The following is a 20,365-nucleotide window of genomic DNA, read 5'->3' as shown; positions in this document are numbered from 1 at the left end:
ATAATGTCAGGATTAAAATTTTGGTTCTGTGGCTTACTGAATGAGTTCTTGCGGGAAGGGTTCTAGTCTTTCTGAGCCTTAGTGTTCTCCTATATGAAATGGGGGTAATAATTCCTACATTTGCAAGGTTGTTGCGAATATATACTCACATTTATATACTATAAATGTGTATGTATGTACACTTCATATCATATATATGTATATTCTCTCTATATATAAACACCTATGTGTGGGTGTATATATATTTTTATTCATATATATTCATCATGATGACTGTGACAATGATAATAAAGGAATGACTTGGCTCATGCTTCCTATACTAGAAGGATTCCATTATTTGAACAAGTTTATTTATTTGGAGACAACTCCTAAGCAACCAATAGGTCTTAACTTCCCACTTGAGAAAAAAGCAGATGAGAAAGCTGTTCAGGTAGCAAGGTGACCCTTGTTATTAAATCAGCACAATAGGGCAGGCTCACTCTCTCCTACCTATAACAGTTATAAAGAAAGGTGTAAAAACCACCTGCCATGTTCTCTCAGAGGTAAAAGCTCTCACTGCAGGGGATGGCTGAGCCTTCCTGAACCAGGGTGACACTTGAAATTGGCCATGAGTTGGGTGCTTAAATAGTTCATCTCTAGCTTAGTTGTGATTTTTTTCTTTTTTCTTTTGCTGGCCAACTTTTCTCAGTCTGAAAAGGTCAGAATCCCCTTGCCTTCATTCTCACCATTAGAGGTCCATACCTTTATTCTCATCCTTATACCTCCCACCCCTATTTAGCCAAACTCCATATGTTCAGTGATAAAAATTGGTTGAGATGGCATTGAACAGAAAGATCAGTGGACTAAGAAGAGGTCACATGTGTCCTGTCCTGACTCCCCTTCACTTTTGGTACAGTCTCCCTACCTGAGACCCATCTAAGGTTTGGCAAAGAGCTGCAGGGCTCTCATTAGCCTTTCTTGATTGTATTCCCAAGGTGTGCCCATCATTCTCCTATGCACTCTGAATGGTAGAGGGAGAATGTTTTAGACTCCTAGGCTGCTTAAAGCACATCCAATGAAATGGGTTGGATTAAACAATGGGAATTGATTAGTTTACAGTTTGAGGCTAAGAATATGTCCAAATCAAGGCATCATCAGGAGATGCTTTCTTCCTCAAGACCAGCTGCCAGCGATCCTTGGCTGCCTCTTGGCAAGGCACACAGTGGCATCTGCTTACCTCCCCCTTCTCTTCCATGTTTCATTGATTTTAGCTTCTTACTTCCGTGGCTTTCTTTGTCTTGTCTTGCTTCTTTTTATAAAGGAGCCTAGTAACTGGATTAAGACCCATTCTGAATGAAGTGGGTCATATTTTAACTGAAGTAGTCTCATTGAAGGGTCCTACTTACCATGATGTTATACCCACAGGATGGATTAGATTTAAGGACATGGTTTTCTGGAGTACATATAGAGCTTTAAACCACCACAGGGAGCCAGGAGTCTGAAGTAAGAAGCCAGGATTTAAGGTACATAGCAACTTTCCTTCAAGGAGTTAGCTAAAGCCACCTACAAATGTTTTTATAAATGTGACAAAGGCATCTTGATCCATGTTCATTATAATGATTTCTGTTGATGTGAATCACAATAATGAATCCAAGGTGGGCTTAAAGCAAACCTACCTAAATGCTCAGCCTTAGTGAACATTGCTTTTGGCCACACAATAATTCACAGGGAAGACTTTGATGAGAATTTTACATACAGCACCTTTCAATAATACATTCATCCAAGTGATTGTTCCCTATCCTCCCACACTCCTTAAGAGAAATAACTGGATTTATTGATCTTCTGGTTCTTACTGATGTCCCACTGCTACTGGAGAAGAGGGTGCTCTTGTCACTTCAACTAGGTCAGGACCCTTAGGCTGGAATTCACTGATCTCTGGAAAGTTCTATGGATGGTGTTCATGTCTTTCCTGGTATTTATACAAAACTTATATCTGTGTCTGTAAGAGCATATCTTTTATGTGAATATCGCCATATCTTTCAGCCAATTCCCAAAGTGGGAATGTTCAGAACCAGTAACCTAGAGAGCTTACAGAAATATCCAGGAAACTATATACAGTGTGTTTTAAGTGAGAATCAAAGGGGCAATATAAACTCCTTTCTCCATGGCCTATGTCATTCTCACCTCTTGCCCAGAGATCAATAAAAGAACTGTACTTGGAAGTGGTATGGCACAAAAAAGACACAGTGACACATGACACTGATACCAGTTTGCCTTCTGAATCTACGTAGTCTCTGCAATATAAGCCACGAAGCATTGAAGAGGAACACGTTCCTGCCCACCAACCCAGCCACCCTCCCCACATGTATACCACCAGGAAGGGCTTCCATGTACACCAACAAATGTACACAAGTACACCCACAGATATTTATCCAGTGTGCAAAAACAAGAGAGGGTAGTCTTTGTAAAGAATGGCGCATTAGCAAGGTTATATCTGAGTGCCCTCTATGTTTATTTTGACAAGTCCGCTAATGTCTCAGCCTTTGTTTCCTCGTTTATTCAGTTTGGGTGAGTAAGACTCACCTGATCTGGCTTGCAAGGATGCAGTAGCTAAGTGATGTAGTTACTGAAAAGCAATACAGAAAAAAAAAAAAAAAGAAACCTAAAAGAGCATGGAAAACAAGGTATTCTGGCATTGATAGAAAGAATCTGATTGCTCTGAAAGGGCATCTCTAATCAGAATCAGAGGGTAGACTGCATCCAAGAAAAATAAATAGGTAAACTGGGACTTGAAAGTGGATTTGAAAGCCAGGATCAAGATATTTCCTAGGCTGCTGTAAGAATTTGAAGATTATTGTGTGGGTCTGATATGCCAGGATGCCACTTGTGTTATGGTTTTGGACCAATTTTAGGCTCAATGATCGCTGTGAATTAACCAATGGATCTTTTCGTATTTTGCTCTTAGTGCTGTGGACACCAATATGGCCACTCTGGGGTCTGGGCATCCTTGACCTTGAAGCCCACTGGGGCAACCACTCTTCATTAACCTTGTCAGTATGTGGTTATGGATACACTGTTAACGTGTGCACGCAACATGTAGAATGACATCTTTAATAATAATACAAAGGATGTACTATGCTAGGTAGTACTTTATGTTATTTCAGTTATTCTTCACAAAGACTCTTGAAGGCAAATATAATAAGTTTTCTTGAAATAGGTTGGACCTGGTTGATACAATCGGATTATAAATTTATTTTTCTCCCTACTGCCTTCAAACTCATTTAGTTGGACTTGTCTTTCTTTTCCCCTAATGGCGTATCAGGAAGAGCCTATAGCTTCCTGGTCACTTTCAAGTATTAAAAAGTCCAGTCCAATCTAAATCAAAATTTAATCTCACATCCAACTTAAAATTTTTTTCTCTCTTCCTGGTTCAGGCTTATCTGGTTGCTCAGGGTGTATCAGCATGAAAACATAAGGGCTGTTGGTGAGTTCTTTCATATTCATAGGTTACTCACCTGCTACTCACTCATCTATTGTTGATGGATTTTCCATGGTTAGGGTAGTGGGAGGGATGGGGATCAGGTGGCAGATGCCCTTTGTGGTACTCTTGGGTATAAAAGACCTGACAAATGGGATGTTCCAAATCTTGGTTCTTCCATGTGGTCCCTTTCAAGTGGGGTCTTCACATCCCTGACTTGGCAATGGACCAGGCTAACGTCATGTGCCCTCCCCTCAGTTTCTACCCCTTGGTGATACCCCACTTCTTGACAGCATACAAGTGAATGTGGCTACCTTCTGTGGCACTCGCGTGGCCCTGGTGAAATGCACACACATTTACTCTGCCATCATAAGCAGCTTTGACAAGCCTCTGCTCTCAGCCTTCTCCAGTAAAGTGCCAATCACTACTCTCTATGCCCCCAAGGCCAGAGGACATATTTTAGGATTTCCCCAAAATTCCATTTTGTTCTACCTTGGGGGCAACTTGGGGCCAGTCTCCTCATCCCCATATCTCAGCAAGCATCCAGGCTGGGAGCAAGATGCCATTCTGTCCCCTTGCAGAAAATCCTCTCTCCAAGAGTGATTATGCTAGATTTTCTTCAAGTTCCTTGTGCACAAATGGAAGCAAACCCATTTCTAACACTACAATGCTTTTTGAAAGAATTTCCTTTTTGCTGAAGAAACTTCTAGGCTTTTCATTAAACAAGCTGCTGCGATGTTTGAATTTGGTCACTGACTAGCAATTCTCAGGCTGTGGGCATACTTGACTACCTCCACTCTTTAGAATATTTGGTTACTTAGCATTATTTTCATCTTTGAGGTCTCAGCCAAAATACTAAGGTCCCATTTAACATCCTATAACAAAGGCAGCGTAATCCCTTTACCAACAAGGAACTGCATCACAAAGAAATTCATTGCAAAATGCTCAAGGTTCCTCAGTTCCTTCGGGTAAAAGTCATATTTAAACCCTGATTTGTCCTACTCTGTTTTGGTTTTCTAGGCTGCTGAAAGCAGACACCATGAAATGGGTTTAGCCTAAACAATGGGAATTTATTAGCTTACAGTTTGAGGCTGGGAAACTGTCTAATCAAGGCATCATCATAGGTCATTGTTGTGGGAGGAGTGGGGTGAGGGAGTTGGGGGGGTATATGGGGACCTCATATTTTTTGAATGTAACATTAAAAAAATAAAAACAAAAAACAAACAAACAAAAAAAAAACAAAGTGATGCTTTCTTCCCAAAGACCAGCTGCCGGTGATCTTTGGGTCCTCTGCCGGATAGCAAGGCACAAGAAGCAATCTGCAGGCCTCCCCCTTCTCTTCTGGGTTTCAATGATTTCAGCTTCTTGCTTCTATAACCTTCTCTGTTTGTCTTGCTTCTGTTTATAAAGGACTCCATAAAAGGATTAAGATCCACTCTGAAAAGGGGTGGGTCACATGTTAACTGAAATAGCCTCCTCAAAAGGTCCTACTTACAATGAATCCACATCCACAGGAATGGATTACATTTAAGGACATGTCTTTCTGGGGTCCGTGTAGCTTCAAACCACCGAGTAATCCCATGGTCATAGTTTTTCTCATGCTCTACCACACCCTCCTTAAATTGCCTAGGACAAGGAGGCAGGAGGGACACTTAATCCCATTTTACAAAGGAGTAAATAACAGCTCGGAAAAGTTTAAGACACTTGCCTAAAATCACTGGGTGTGTTATTCAGAGTCCTGACAGGAAACAGATGACTCATTCAGAGGTGGCTACTTAAAAACTCATTTAATAAAAGATTATTTTTAAAAGGGTAGGCAAGGTTAGAAAACCGTATAACAGCCAGGCTATTGCCCTTGAACTCAAGGGATCCTTTTTTACCTCTTCCAACTTCTGCTGCTGGCTGACAATCCTTGGTGTTTCTTGGCTTCGAGCCACCTAACTCTAGTCTCTGCCCCTTTCTTCACATGGCTTCCTTCCCTGTGTGTTCGTTTTCTCTTCTTATAAGGACACCAGTCAGTAAATTAAGGCACACTTCAATCCAGTATGACCTGATCCTAATAATTACATCTGTAAAGATGTTATATCCAAATAAGATCATGTTCTGAGATTCCAGGTGGATATGGATTTTTGGATAAAGGATTCAACCCATAACAGGCAGTCAAATGCAAAGGAGATCGCTAGAAAGAAGAATTTATCCTGCTGCCTGGCCAGCTGCCTTTAGCTCAGCTATTCGCAATCCCAGGGATTCTTTGCTCCTTAACATCAACCAAGAAGGGCCACAGTGCATAAAGCAAGTGTACTTTGCCTCACCTACTGTCTTAGTTTGCCACAGGGTTGCCAATTCAAGTGCCAGAAATAGGTTAGCTTTTAAAATGGGGATTTTTTTTTTTTTTGGTTTTTATTTTTTTTATTTTTATTTTTTATTTTTTTATTTTTTTATTTTTTTTATATATTTATTTATTATTATTATTTTTTAATTACATTAAAAAAATATATGAGGTCCCATTCAACCCCACCGCCCCCGCCCCCCACTCCCCCCACAGCAACACTCTCTCCCATCATCGTGATACATCCATTGCACCTGGTAAGTTCATCTCTGAGCATCACTGCACCCCATAGTCAATGGTCCACATCATAGCCCAGACTCTCTCACGTTCCATCCAGTGGGCCCTGGGGGGATCTACAGTGTCCCGTAATTGTCCGTGAAGCACTATCCAGGACAACTCCACGTCCCGAAAACGCCTCCACATCTCATCTCTTCCTCCCGTTCCCCACACCCAGCAGCCGCCATGGCTACCGTTCCCACACCCATTTCACATTTCCTCTGTGGACATTGGATTGGTTGTGTCCATTGCACACCTATGTCAAGTGAGGGCTTAGATTCCACATGGGTACTGGATGCACTCTTCCCGCTTCTAGTTGTAGACACTCTAGGCTCCATGTTGTGGTGGTTGACCTTCTTCAACTCCATGTTAGCTGAGTGGAGTAAGTCCAATAAGTCAAAGTGTAGGAGCTGAAGTCTGTTGAGGCTCTGGGCCTGGGTGTCATATTATCAGTCCAGAGATTCAAATCCCCTACATATATCTTAAACTCAGCACCAACTACAATTCCAATAAAGTAGCATGCAAGTCTTGTGAAAAGAGATCCCCTCTGAGTCCATTTCCATCACGCAGAAACACCAGCTCCAAAGAAGGGCCATCTGTCATGGCAGTGAACCCCTTCTGCCATGACCATAGAACCCGTGGGTCTCTTTATCCCTCAAAAGAACCAATACCTGGGGTTGTATCTACCTTATCTGTCTCTTAGACTCTGTTCAGTTGTACATAGGGGTATTCCTTCTGACAACCTCCAGACTCTTTTTTAGAGACTCACAGCCTTATAATCTCATTTCTCCTTTCCATTTCCCCCTTACATTAGGTCAAACTGCTTCCCGAAGTCATGTTATTATATGTAGACAGGTATATTCTGCTGTTCCGCATTGAATCTTTAATTCAAGGTCATTTTCTAGTTGCTTCTTCAGCTGGTATGTGGTAGTGGTCCCTCAGTGCCAGGGAGGCTCATCCCCGGGTGTCGTGTCCCACGCTGGGGGGAATGCATCACATCTACACGCTGAGTTTGGCTGTGAGAGGGGCCACATTTGAGTAACATGAAGGCTGTCAGGAGGAAACCCCCAGGCACAATGCTACTCTAGGCCTTGTTCTTATTGCAGGTGCATAGGCTCAAAAGTGTAGCCATTAGTATCAAGAGCCCACTGTTGGGCCCTCCTTCCTTCCTGGTTCTTGCCGTTGCACCTGGAGGATTGCCGCTGCTCTCCCAGGGCCCACAACAGTGACCCCCCGGCCAGGAGCCCAGTACCCCTAAAATGGGGATCTTATTTGTGGTAAAACCTTCAGCTCCAAGGCTGTGAAAAGTCCAAGTCAAGGTACCATCAGGGATGCTTTCTTACCAAAGCCAGTTTCTGTTGATGCTGGCATCCTGCCATGGCATAGGCATATGGCGGGGCTTATCTCCTCAGCCTTGAGCTGCTCTGTGGGCCCAGCCCCTCTGGGGCCTCCTTCTGTGCCTCTGTGCTTGCTGATTCCAGACTCCAGGACCACTCTCAGCCTTTGAGGGCTTCTCTGCCTCTCTTCAGCTGTAGGTGAACTTGGAGTCCTCTCTCTACTGTCTCCTCTCTCTCACACTGCAAGATAAAATAAGGCAGCTTCCTCTTTCTGTCTCTGTCTCTCTGTCTCTGTCTCTTTAGATAAGACCAGCAAGAGGGCAGAGACTCAACCTAAGTCACCCCTTCACTGACATAGGCCAATCAAAAGAAATCATAGCCACAGGCATGGATTAGTTAAAAAAATATAATCTTTTTCTTTGTGGCATTCACAAAAGAATTTCCAGCTATCATACCTACTTCAAACATGACTTGCCATTCTTTTCATGAATGGTCCTAAGTCTTTTCTATAAACTTTACCCGGGACCTACTGGGTGCAGAGTATAGACTTTTTAGAGGTATTCCAGAGATTGAAAAGACAAAAGCTGTGGGGTATAAGAAAAATTATTCTGAGCTTTTCAATCATATTCAGAAGTAATGAAACAATAAAAAATGAGTCCACATATACCCAACACCCAAATTCAACTATTATTTAGATATTACCACAGTTGCTTCATCTATTCTTTTTAAAAATATTTTTATTTTCAGAAATATTTTAAAATAAATCTCAAACATCATATGTTTTTAAAAAGACATGGGCAACTGCCTACCACATGAGAGATCTGCGGTTCAAACCTCAGGTCTCCTTGACTCGTGTGGAGCTGGCCCATGTGCAGTGCTGATGCCTGCAAGGAGTGCCCTGCCACGCAGGGGTGTCCCCCATGTAGGGGAGCCCCACGTTCAAGGAGTGTGCCCCATAAGGAGAGCTGCCCAGCGCAAAACAAAGTGCAGCCTGCCCAAGAATGGCACCGCACACACGGAGAGCTGATACAACAAGATGACACAACAAAAAGAAACACAGATTCCTGGTGCTGCTGATAAGGATAGAAGTGGTCACACAAGAACACACAGTGAATGGACACAGAGAGCAGACAACTGGGAGGGGGGCGGAAGGAAGGGAAGAGAAATAAATAAATAAATCTTTAAAAAAAAAAGAAAAAAAAAAGACATGGGCATTTTTTTTAATGCAACCACATTACACTTTAAATAAAATTAACAGTAATTCCCTGGAATGAAACAATAATGAGTCCAAAGTCAAATTTATTGTCCCACACAGTAAGTTTTTTTCTGATAGTTGATTGATTTGAATCAGTATCCAAATAAAGTTTCACAGCATTTGGATACTATGATTCTAGAGTCTTTTTTCACCTAGAGAAGACCCTCACAATCTCTCTCTCCTTCTTCCCTTCTATCTTTACATATCCCCACCATTGATCATTGACGAAATTGGGTCATTTGTCCTTTCATATGTCCCACGTTCTGGATAGCTCTGTTTGCTTCCTTGTAGTATCATTTGACTGATCCCTCTATCAGAAACTGTATTTCTTGTAAACATAAGTGAGTTCTCGAGGCTTGATTCAGCTTCTTCTTCTTTTTTTTTTTTCCCCAAGAACATTTCATGGATATGCCTGTTTTCCATACTACAGCACATCAGGGCACACAAAAAGTCTGGTTATCCCTCCTTTCCTGAGGTGGGTTCAAGTCTGTCATGAAAAACTTAATAATTTTGAATAGCTGGTATTATAAAGTTAAGTGTTGGCAGCGTAGAAGGCACTATACCTGGCATTACACATACATTACCTTGTTGAAGGCACACAAAACTGCATGAAAAAGTTATTCTTGCCCTCATTAATTAAATGAGAAAACTGAGTTGCAGAGAGGTTAAGTTTAGGCAGCCTGAGGTCGCACAAATAGTGAACAACAGAATCCAGAGTCAGAATCCAGAATCCAGAATCCATAGTCTGGAGTCAGCTCCAGAGTCTGTTCTGAACAACTCAGTATTACCCTTGCTTTCATTCTTTTGAGCATAATCTCACATACCTGCTCCTTTGATGGACTATCTCAGAGTAGTTTATACCTTTAACACTAGAGCTTGTGTTGGGTAAAGAGCTGAAGAGAGGGGCCCCGTTTATTAGCAACCTTACCGAAGGAGAAGGCAGGAAACAAGGCACCTAGAACAGGTGGCCACAGGTAGCACATCTAGGAAGCCAATCTATCAAGACCTTTTCAATGGCAATTTATAAAAACACAACCCAAACTAGTTTAAAGGAAAAGGCTTGCTGGTTTGTTCAAGTCAACAAACGATAGAAAGGCCAGAGCGGAACTGACCTTAGGGGTCAGAGTCAAGTACTAGAGAGCTGTTGGGTGTTCTCTCCATCTCTCAATTCTGCCTCTTCACCCACGTTAGTTTCCTGCCCTGAGGCTGGTTGTCTCCCCGTGGCAGCATGATTAGAAATGGCAGGTCCTGACACCTGCATTATCAGAGAAGAAAGAGAAAGTTTCCCTACCAGCCTGGGAGGGCGGAGGGGATCCAGGAAAGGACTCTGATTGGCTGGACTTGGAACAATCTAGAGCCAAGGAGGGGAGGCGGTATTTATGGTCCACCTGCATCACACGTCCAGCCTATGGCCAGGAAGTCTGTCACTAGAACAAATGAATGAGTCACATAGAGGAGACTGTTTGGGGGATAATGGTCTGGATAGTCACCCCAATCTGTTTTGCATATATTCTTGGATGAATGACTGGCCACAGATACTACGGGGGAGCCACAGGGGCTGGCATTCAGGGCAAGCTCTGGAGTGACTAAAGAACAAATCCAGGGGAAGGAAACAAATGTTTATTATGAGCCCCATCCTATTGTGTGCAGATCTCATTTAATCTTTACCTCGGTGCCTCAGTGCTGCTGTGATCTAAAAAAAATAAATTTTTTTTTTAAGAATAAACTGAGGCTCATAGAATTAGAATTTGTATTATTTCACTAGGGCCATTGTAACAAATTAACAAAATTGATCCTCTCCCAGCTCTGGAGGCTGGAAGTCTGAAATCAAATCAAGGGGTCAGCAGCCTTCTGACGGCTTCTGGGAAGAATCCTTCTGGGCTCCCTCCATTTTCTGGTGGCCCAGGCTTTCCCTGGCTTGCAGCTGCGTCACTTCCATCACTGCTTCTGTCTTCATGCGACATTTCCCCCCCTGTGTCCCTCTGTGTTCTTTTAAACTCTTCTATAAGGACATTAGTCCTTGGACTTAGGGCCTACCTCAATCCAGTATCACCCTCTTAAGTATCATGTCTGTGAAGATCCTATTTCCAAATCAGGTCACATTCTGAGCTTGTCGGAGGACCTGAATTTTTTGGGGGTGGGGTGAGGCAGTAGTTGACCCACTGCAGAGGTTAAATGATTTGCCCAGCATCCAAGGTTTTCACTAGTGGAGTCAGGCTTTGAATCCAGGTATTTGTGGCTCCATGGCCCATGTTTTATTCTTCTGGACCAGGAATCTTTCAGTGCCGGGGGGAATGAGCATAGAAAGATAATACTCGGTTACAGAAATTCTGAATATAAAGTAGGTAATTCTTCCCAGAAATGAGCAAGGCCCTATTTATGCCATGGTTCACCTGCCAGAGTAGAATAAAAATCAAGTCTGATGGCGACGGACTTGGCCCAGTGGTTAGGGCGTCCATCTACCACATGGGAGGTCCACGGTTCAAAGCCCGGGCCTCCTTGACACGTGTGCAGCTGGCCCATGCACAGTGCTGATGCACGCAGGGAGTGCCGTGCCACGTAGGGGTGTCCCCCACGTAGGGGAGCCCCACGCGTAAGGAGTGCGCCCCGTAAGGAGAGCCACCCAGCGTGAAAGAAAGTGAAGCCTGCCCAGGAATGGCGCCGCACACACGGAGAGCTGACACAAAAAGATGATGCAACAAAAAGAAACACAGATTCCTGTGCCGCTGACAACAACAGAAGCGGACAAAGAAGACACAGCAAATAGACACAGAGAATAAACAACCAGGGTGGGGGGGGAGGGGAGAGAAATAAATAAATAAATAAAAATAAAATCTTAAAAAAAAACCATCAAGGCTGATGCATTGCTGAAAACTTGTGCTTTTCATCAGACAAACTCTAATTGAGGGACATCCTACAAATACCCAACCTGTACACCTCAAAACTGTCAAAGACATGAAAAACGAAGTCATAGGCCAGAGGAAATCAGGGGGAACAGGACACCTGACAGCAATGTGGTATCTTCAATTGGATTCTGCGGCAGAGGAAGGACTCAGTTGGATACATTGCTGAAAGCTAACTAAAGCCTGGAGTTCAGTGAGTAGGAATGCACCACTGCTGGTTTCTTAGTTGTGATGAATGTCCCCTGGTGATGGAAGATATCAACCACAGAGGATCTTCCCCTTTTGGGAAATCTGTCTTATCTTTATAGCTTTTCTATAAATCTAAAATTATTCCAAAATAAAAATTTTATTAAAACAACATTTTTTTTTCTGAATAAAATATGATCAACGGCAGAGCCTGGAGCAAGCCTGTAGGTGGGTGCTTTCTATTGACTCTGGCTGGGGAACCTCCCAGTTCCCACCTCAGAGAATGACACACTTTGTTATGGGTGGCAAGTGAGTGAAAAGACTAAAACCCTAAAATGAAATCTCGGGAACGTGAGGCGAATGGTAATGGTTATTCCTTTGCTCAAATCTCAAATTCCACACAAGCAAACTTTTCCTCTAAGGATGCCCTGTTAACATGTTCACAGTGCAGACAATGGTGTCCCTGAAGCTAGGTTATTTCTGTGTTGTGTTTGAATCTAGGGTTATAGTCCAAACAGCTTTTGAAGATGTGTAGCCTTGAAGATGTTTTCCTAGCTCCCTTTGGGTACTGCTTGTCTCAGCTTCCACCTATGGTTTCTCGTAGTGTTCTTGATTTGGAAAAAGCACAGGCCACAGAGAGGCTTGCTAATTTCTAATAGTGCCTATTGTCAAATATGCTGCTAGACGACTTACTAAAAAGTGAAGGCTGGCTCCCCTACTCCAGTCTTTGCAGATGATCAAGCCTCACAGCCCATCGAGTATGGCTCCTCACTCCTCCAAGCCTGTGGCAGTTTTCACTTGTGTGTTCCTTAGCCAATTACGGGAGGTGGGTTTAGAAGAGAAACTAGCGTGGTGACGTAGGAGAGGAAGCTCTGATGAAATGAGAGGAGGTGAAATTCTGAGAGGGTGTGCAACTGATCCTCCTCTTTTCAGGGTAGATCGGAGGGTTTCATAAGGTTTATGGACTTGCAAACTTCAGAATTGGAAGGAGGGTGACCAACTGTCCTGGACTGCCCAAGACTGAAGAGCTTCTTAGAACATGGGACTTTCAGAGCTAAAATTGGGATAGGTCCAGGCAATCCAGCATGGCTGGTCACCCTAGTTAGAAGGAACCAAAGCTAGAAAAGCATTCAAAGTGTTTATGCATGGTGAATGTGTTTTCAGGAAGCAGTGGGTGTAACTTAACAGAGATGCACTTGGGCTAGGCAATCCAAGAGAAGTGAGAAGAGGAGGCTAATCAAGCAGATTTGCAGTCAGAACATCTGTGTACAAATCCCAGATCCGTGAACAGTGAAAAACTTGAATACATTGTTTTTTAAAAATTTCTATTTCTTTATCTACAAAATGGGGATACTATTTGGTAACTCCCTTGTAGGTTTGTTGTGAGAATAAAACTCTATAGCACCCATAAAGTTCTTAGTATTCTGTTTGGTACATAGGGCATGCTAAATAAATGGTACCTGCTATTATTTCTATTGATACTATTAATAGTGTGGATTCATGTTCCTAGTTCTGCTGCTTACCGGCTACGTGGCCCTGGTAATTGCAGCCTCCTCATCTATAAAATGGAGATAATGATACTTACCTTACCAAGGCGTTCAGAGAATTCAGTAAGATAAAGCAAATGTGTGATAAATGGAGATTACTCTCTCAATTCCCGAAGGACTCAGGGCTCACAATTTCCTGTTCCATCTTCAACCCACTGGCAGAGTGGAGAAACAACAGGATTTTTAGACTGCTTCTTAATCTTGGCCACCCCATTACTAGGGTCTTCATTTAGAAGCTTTTCCTTTGAAGAAGATTGTGGTTTCCTTGGAAAGCTGGGAATGGACTCAGGAGGCAGTTGCCCAAAAGGAAGGTCAGTCACGTTTTGACCAATGGAGTTGTCTCTGGACTAATCATCCATCTCTTTAGTTATTCATTCTAAAACTCATATGCTGCTGTGCCCTCATTTTTCAGTTCTAATTCCCTTCCAAATATTTGTACTGACAGACAATCATTACTGAACTATGTAGAACACTGAGGAGCCTTTTTCTGGGACAGTGGAGTAGAAGCTGTTTACCTCTATTCACCACAAGCTCCTTCAAATTCTCCTTTGGTGTTTCCCTTCCCACCTGCCCCTGCCTTGCCTGGGCTGCTCCTCATTTTTGACACTCCCCACCTCTCAGTCCTGTGGCAGACTCTTATGTGTTCCTCCAAGGTGGTTTCTCTCCTGTTCTTGTGCATATAGCTAGACTACACTTCCCAGTTTCCTTTGCAGTTAGGTATAGACCTGTGGCTGAGTTTCAGCCAATAGAATATGGGTAGAAACCACAGGTACCACTTCCAGATGGCCTGGCCCATAAGAAGCTCTTTTCCTCCCCCTGCTGGTTGGAAGTTGAATTTCAGGGACTGTGGATGGTATGGAGGTCCTCATCAGCCTGTGTATGACCCTGTGGAGCAGAGCTAATCCTAACTAACCATGCCCTTACCTCTGCCATTGGATTCATCTTTTGGGGCCTTACATGACTAAGATATAAACTTTACATGAGTGAGAAACTTTTTTGTGAGTGAAAATACTCTTCTAGTGTATTAAGTCAATGATATTTTGAGGTTTATCTGAGCAGCTGACCTTCCATAAACTGCTCTAGTGATCCTTCTTTCTTTCATCCTTCCTGATCTTCTACTCCTCCAAATCCCTCTCCCTTTAATCATGGTGAGCACCATAGATCTCAGGCTGCTATTTCCATTCTTGTACCCCAAAACCATTGTAGTGCTCAAAAAGAACTCCTCTGTTACAAAGAACCATCCTGTGAAAAGGAGGAATACAATAAATTGTTTATTTTCTGTGACATATCATTCTTTCATTCACGGATAGCCTCGAATATCTTCTATGTCCCCTGCCCTTCCCTGGGCACTGGAGACAGAGTGATGAAAGCCAACTGCTGCCTTCAGTAGGTCATCGTGCGATGCAAAAACAAAGAGCTAAAATATAGTTTTTAAGGCACAGGCTAGAGATTAACAGAGTGTATTAGTCAGCCAAAGGGGTGCTGATGCAAAGTACCAGAAGTCTGTTGGCTTTTATAAAGGGTATTTGGGGTAGAAGCTTACAGTCACAAAGCCATAAAAGAGTAAGCTACACCCCTCACCAAAGTCTGTTGCCATGTGTTGGACAAGACGGCTGCCAGTGTCTGTGAGGGTTCAGTCTGCCTCTCCTTCTAAGGTTCTGGAGTCCCATCTTCTTCTGATCTCAACTGTAGGCTGGAGGGCTTGTCTCTCTCTCTCTCTCTCTCTCTCTCCAGAACTCAGATGAGCTATAGAGCGCTTCCTGGACTCAGCCACAGCTGAAGGCCATCAAGCTCATCTCTCTTCCCAGAGCCTCTGTGGTCTAATGAGCTGTCTCTGTTCCTCTGTGTTCTTCTCTGTGTGTTTACTTTCTTTCTTTTTTTTTAAAGATTATTTATTTATTTAAATCTCCCCCCCCCCCCCCACCATCCCCCGGTTGTCTGTTCTCTGTGTTTTTTTGCTGCGTCTTGTTTCCTTGTCCGCTTCTGTTGTCATCAGCAGCACGGGAAGTGTGGGCGGCGCCATTCCTGGGCAGGCTGCACTTTCTTTCACGCCAGGCGGCTCTCCTTAGGGGGCGCACTCCTTGTGCATGGGGCTCCCCTACGCCGGGGACACCCCTGCGTGGCAGGGCACTCCTTGCGCGCATCAGCGCTGCGCATGGCCAGCTCCACACGGGTCAAGGAGGCCCGGGGTTTGAACCGCGGACCTCCCATGTGGTAGACAGACGCCCTAACCACTGGGCCAAGTCTGTTTCCCTGTGTGTTTACTTTCATGTGAGAGTCTGTTTTATCCCCACCAAGGGGGTGGGGACTCAACCCTGTACATCCTAATGACATGGTCAAATAAAAGCCCTAATCTTGATTTAATAAAGTAAAAGTGAAACCTCTGAATCTAATACAATCTCATACACCCAGAGGAACAGACTGTTTTACAAACACAATCCAATATCTATTTCTTTTAATTCATAAACAATACTAAACTGCCACACATAGGATTTCATGGACGGTAGTGGAGAGATATTTAATTCAATCTGGACCTGAGTCAGGGAAGTTTTCCTGAAGAAGGACCTGACTTGATTCTTAAAGAATGAGTAAAACCAGGCAAGGGGTAGAGAACGGGTATTCTTGTGAAAGAATTGTGAGTTGGGAGGCAGTGAGATGGCAGGCTTTCCTGGAAATGGCAATTACTTTAGGCCAGGTCAGAGTGGAGGTAATATGTGTGGGGCGTGGGTGTGGTGGGAGAGGAGGCTGGAGATTCCAGCAGGGACCAGATCCTGAAGGACGACTTGTTGAAGGTTAATGTGCATCTGATGCCATCTGTTCTTGCATCCTTATTGACTTAGTGTGTTGTAATTTCCTTGGTCACCACATCGGAAATCATTCCCCTTCCCCGCATCTGCTTCCTCCGTGTGAAGCGACGTGGAGGAGAGGTCAATGTGTTGACAATGGCTCTGAAATGGCAGTGTCCTGGGTGTTCCTAAGGTCAGCCTCACTAGATAGGAATTTGGTGAGGCGATTTCATGATGAAAAGACCATAGTATAGCACTGGGCACAGAGCATTAAAAAGTTCCTTCCTTCTGGGGGTCCAAGAGCCTTTTATTTTTTATTTAATTTTCCTTTTATTTTTTATGATTTTTAAAAAAATGTTACATTCAAAAAATAAAAGCGGTTCCCATATACCTCCCACTCCCCTTCACCCCACTCCTCCCACATCGACAACCTCTTTCATCAGTGTGGCACATTCATTGCATTTGGTGAATACATTTTGGAGCACTGCTGTACCACGTGGGTAATAGTTTACATTGTAGTCCACGAGACTTTTAATCTTCAACTACATCATAATCCTTGTGGCATTTTATTTTGCATATTAATAGGGTCCTTTCCTGCTGTTTTAGTGGCTTTTACTTAGATGACTTCATTTGATCCTCCCTACTGACTGTTAGGATTGGCAGAAAGGACTTCCTTGTCCTCTTCATATGGGTAAAGAGCCTGAGGTCTAGAGAGTTGAAGTACTTTGCCCTCATCATTTGTAAGTGGCTGGACCAGGGCGAGAATTTTAGGTAACAGATATTTTCTAGGTCTTTGTCCTAGATGAAGTCTATTATCCTCATAGGGTTCTTGTGAGAATCAAATGAGGTGATATATATGAGTCGCTTAGCATAAGTTACTAAATTTATGCTAAGTATTATTATTAACGTGGTCTTTCTTTCCTTTCATTATTAAAAAATTCAAATATATTCAAAAGTTAGACTACTAATCAAAGTTGTCACTAAAAGGGGTAACTCTGTGTAGGTGTGTTATGGGGGTTATATGGGAATTCCCTCTCTTTTGGTGTAATTTTTCTGTAAATGCAAATCTAAAACTTCTCTAAAAATTAAGTTTAAAAACCAAAAAGTAGTTCCTACTGAACTATAATACTTCAACAATTATCAGTTCATAGTCAATTTTGTTTACTCTCTACCCCACTCTTTTCCCTCCCTTGTCTTATTTTTGAAACAAATTTCTAGCATTATAAATTACCTTTAAAAGATAATATTCTTTAAAAAAATACCATTATCACACCCCCTACAAACATCAGTTGAGTAATATCTTTCCCAGTCACATCCACATGCTCATCCCCCAGACCTGTGAATATGGGATGCTACATGGCAGAGGGGAACTAAGGCAGCAGATGGAAATGAAGGTTGCTAATCAGCTGACTTTAAAGAAGGAATGTTAGCTGGATTATCCAGGTGGGCCTGATGTAATCACAAAGGTCCTTAAAGGTAGAAGACTGAGACAGGGAAGTGGTGGTGGGAGAAGGATTTCACCTTTGGAGATGGAGAAAGGGAACCATGAACCAAGGATTGCAGGCAGCCAACAGAAGCTAGAAAACTCAAGGACACAGATTCTCCACTAGAACCTCCAGAAGGAATATGATCCTGTGAATGCCTGGCCATTAGCCTAGTGATGCAGACATTTATTCTCTTATAGGTCTAGAGGTCAGAAGTCTAAAATCAAGGTGTCAGCAAGGCTGGGGTCCTTCTGGAGGTTCTGGGGGAGAAGCCATTCCCCTGCCTGTCCCAGCTTCTAGAGCTGCCTGCATTCCTTGGCTCATGGTCTCTTCCTTGCCTCACTGTCATGCTTCCGTTTTCACATTTCCTACTTCTGACTCTAAGCCGCCTCCCACCCTTTTATAAGAATCCATGTAATTATATTAGGACTGCTCAAACCATCCAGGATAATCTCCCCATCTCAAGATCTTTTGCTTAAGCCCATCTGCAAAGTTCCTTTTACCATGTCAGGAAACATATTCAAAAGTTTTGGGTATTAGGACATGGACCTTTTCAGGGAGGGCTGTTATTCAGCCTACCATACACTCCCAACAACAGTGAAGAAATTGAGTTAGTCCTTAGAGTGGGGAAAAGGATGTAGTCTCAAAGTACCTGTTTTCAAGGCTTAATTAACCCCAAAGGAAGACTAAGTAGCTGCTTAGGACACCAGGAAAGGAGAGGCACATGCACGTGTGACAAACACACGTATACACACACACACACACACAGATGTAGCATCAATAAATAATCCAGGATGTTGCAATCAGAAATTCTTCTAATTTCAGCACACGGGTCATTTTTATAGTTTACAGTTTACCAAAGAGGAAGGGAACAGGCACCATGAACTTTTCTGCGTTGAGGGTCTCTACACGTCTAAAGGAAAGTGCTCAGGCTCACACCTGTCAACACTTGGAGGTATTTGCTTTCCAAGGCTCTTCAAGAGTCCTCCCAGCTCTGACGAAGGCACAGGTGCAGGTAGGACTCAGTTCCTGCCTGACCATCTGTTGTTGATCTCTGCTCGGCACCCCAGCCCAGAGACACTCTGACTTGCAGCATTTTTGAGCTGGAGGCACCTTCAAGTGCATGCAAATCATCTCTACCGTTTGACAGAGGCAGAAACGAAGCCTCAGGATGAGGAGTGAAGCAATGGGCTTAGGGTCTCCAGGCCACTCAGCTGCAGAGACAGGACCAGCTGCCACAGCCCGGGCTTCCTTCCCCTGCTCTGCCCTGACCCTTCCCTTTTACCATTCTGCATTTGTTTGAGGAAACAGGTGGGTGGACGTCTAAGGATTGCAAACTCATGCTAATGTTTGAATATTAAAATTGAATACTATAATTTTAGCCTAAAACAAAGTCAAACTTAAAAGGTACATCTGCTCTGAAAAATTAAATGATGCATTTCTGGCCCCAATACACATGATTCTGAAAAATTTGCCCCTGTGGATTTGTGCCTGTTGGCAGAGCTGGCATGGGCAGGCAGGCAGCAGGGCTTCGTGGGGCCTCTCTCTTTCTGTTTTTTTTCTTCCTTCCCTCTCATTCCATCTGCTTTGTTAAGGCCACCCTTTCTCCCATCAAAACCGACTTGTGCTGTGTTCCCCTGGTAACCAGCCAAACTGATGGGAAAGAGAACCTGACTTGGGGTCCCGTGACTTCAGCGCCTTTCTCAGTCCCCCCCATCGTCTGCCTGGGTGAACTGGGGCACGTGCCTGCCTCTTTGCAATCCTCCACTCCATTTTTAAATTTGGGGAAACCATATCTGCCTGTTCTATCCAAGATTCTCAGTACTTGTTAATAATGTTCCTACTTTTGTTCACCCGAAAGAGAATACATGCAACTTACTCTATCATTAAAAAAACAAAGCAACCTCTCCCCCAATTTGCTCTCAGAAACATTGGTTTCTATAAAGCCTCACAGATAAGAACAAACAAAAACCAAAATATAAAAGGCAGCAGAGTGGTTGGGGTGAGGATGGGACCACCCAGCCCCTCTCCCTCCTCCCCAGTTGTTCCACATCTACTGGTAAGTGTCAGGTACAATTTCTTACATCGTTTCCCTAATAGAACAAGGCAACTGCATCGTGGTTCGGCTTTGTATTAAAAATAATAATTACACTGTGCTGTTTTCTTGTAAAAGGAATACACGAACAACATTATAAAATATATCAAAGTTATATAGCTATGAAAATAAAAATCATAAAGTGAATATCATTCCATATTTTTTCAATAAAAATCCATTTTGATTTGTTTTTCAGTAGAAAGGGATCATACAGTAAATGCCATTTGATAGCATCTCCACATTCCCCTATTGGTAATATAGTTTGGGCATATTTCTCTATTAATACATTCTTTTCTGATGTGTATATTTAGATTTAGATTCTATTGTGGTAGCATAAAACTTCCCATATTAACCTCTTTTAGTGTACAGTTCAGTTGTATTAACTGTATTCACAATCTCATGCTACCATCACCACCGTATGGTGCCAAGACATTTTTATGGCTCCAAGTAGAAACCCTGTGCTTATTATACTCTGAGCTCTCCCCATCCCCATCTTCTCAGGCCCTTGTAACCTCTAATCTGCCTGTATGACTTTGTTTAGTCTAGATATGTCATACAAGTAAAATCATATTTGACCTTTTGACTCTGGCTTATTTCACTTAGCGTAAGGTTTTCCAGGTTCATCCTGTATGCTTCAGAACTTCATTCCTTTTTGAGGCTGAATGATACCCCATCGTATATATACACTAGTGACATTTTGCTTATCCATT

This window comes from Dasypus novemcinctus, chromosome 14 (genome assembly GCF_030445035.2).
Source record: "Dasypus novemcinctus isolate mDasNov1 chromosome 14, mDasNov1.1.hap2, whole genome shotgun sequence".
Lineage (NCBI taxonomy): Eukaryota > Metazoa > Chordata > Mammalia > Cingulata > Dasypodidae > Dasypus > Dasypus novemcinctus.
Note: the sequence above shows the minus strand (reverse complement) of the source record.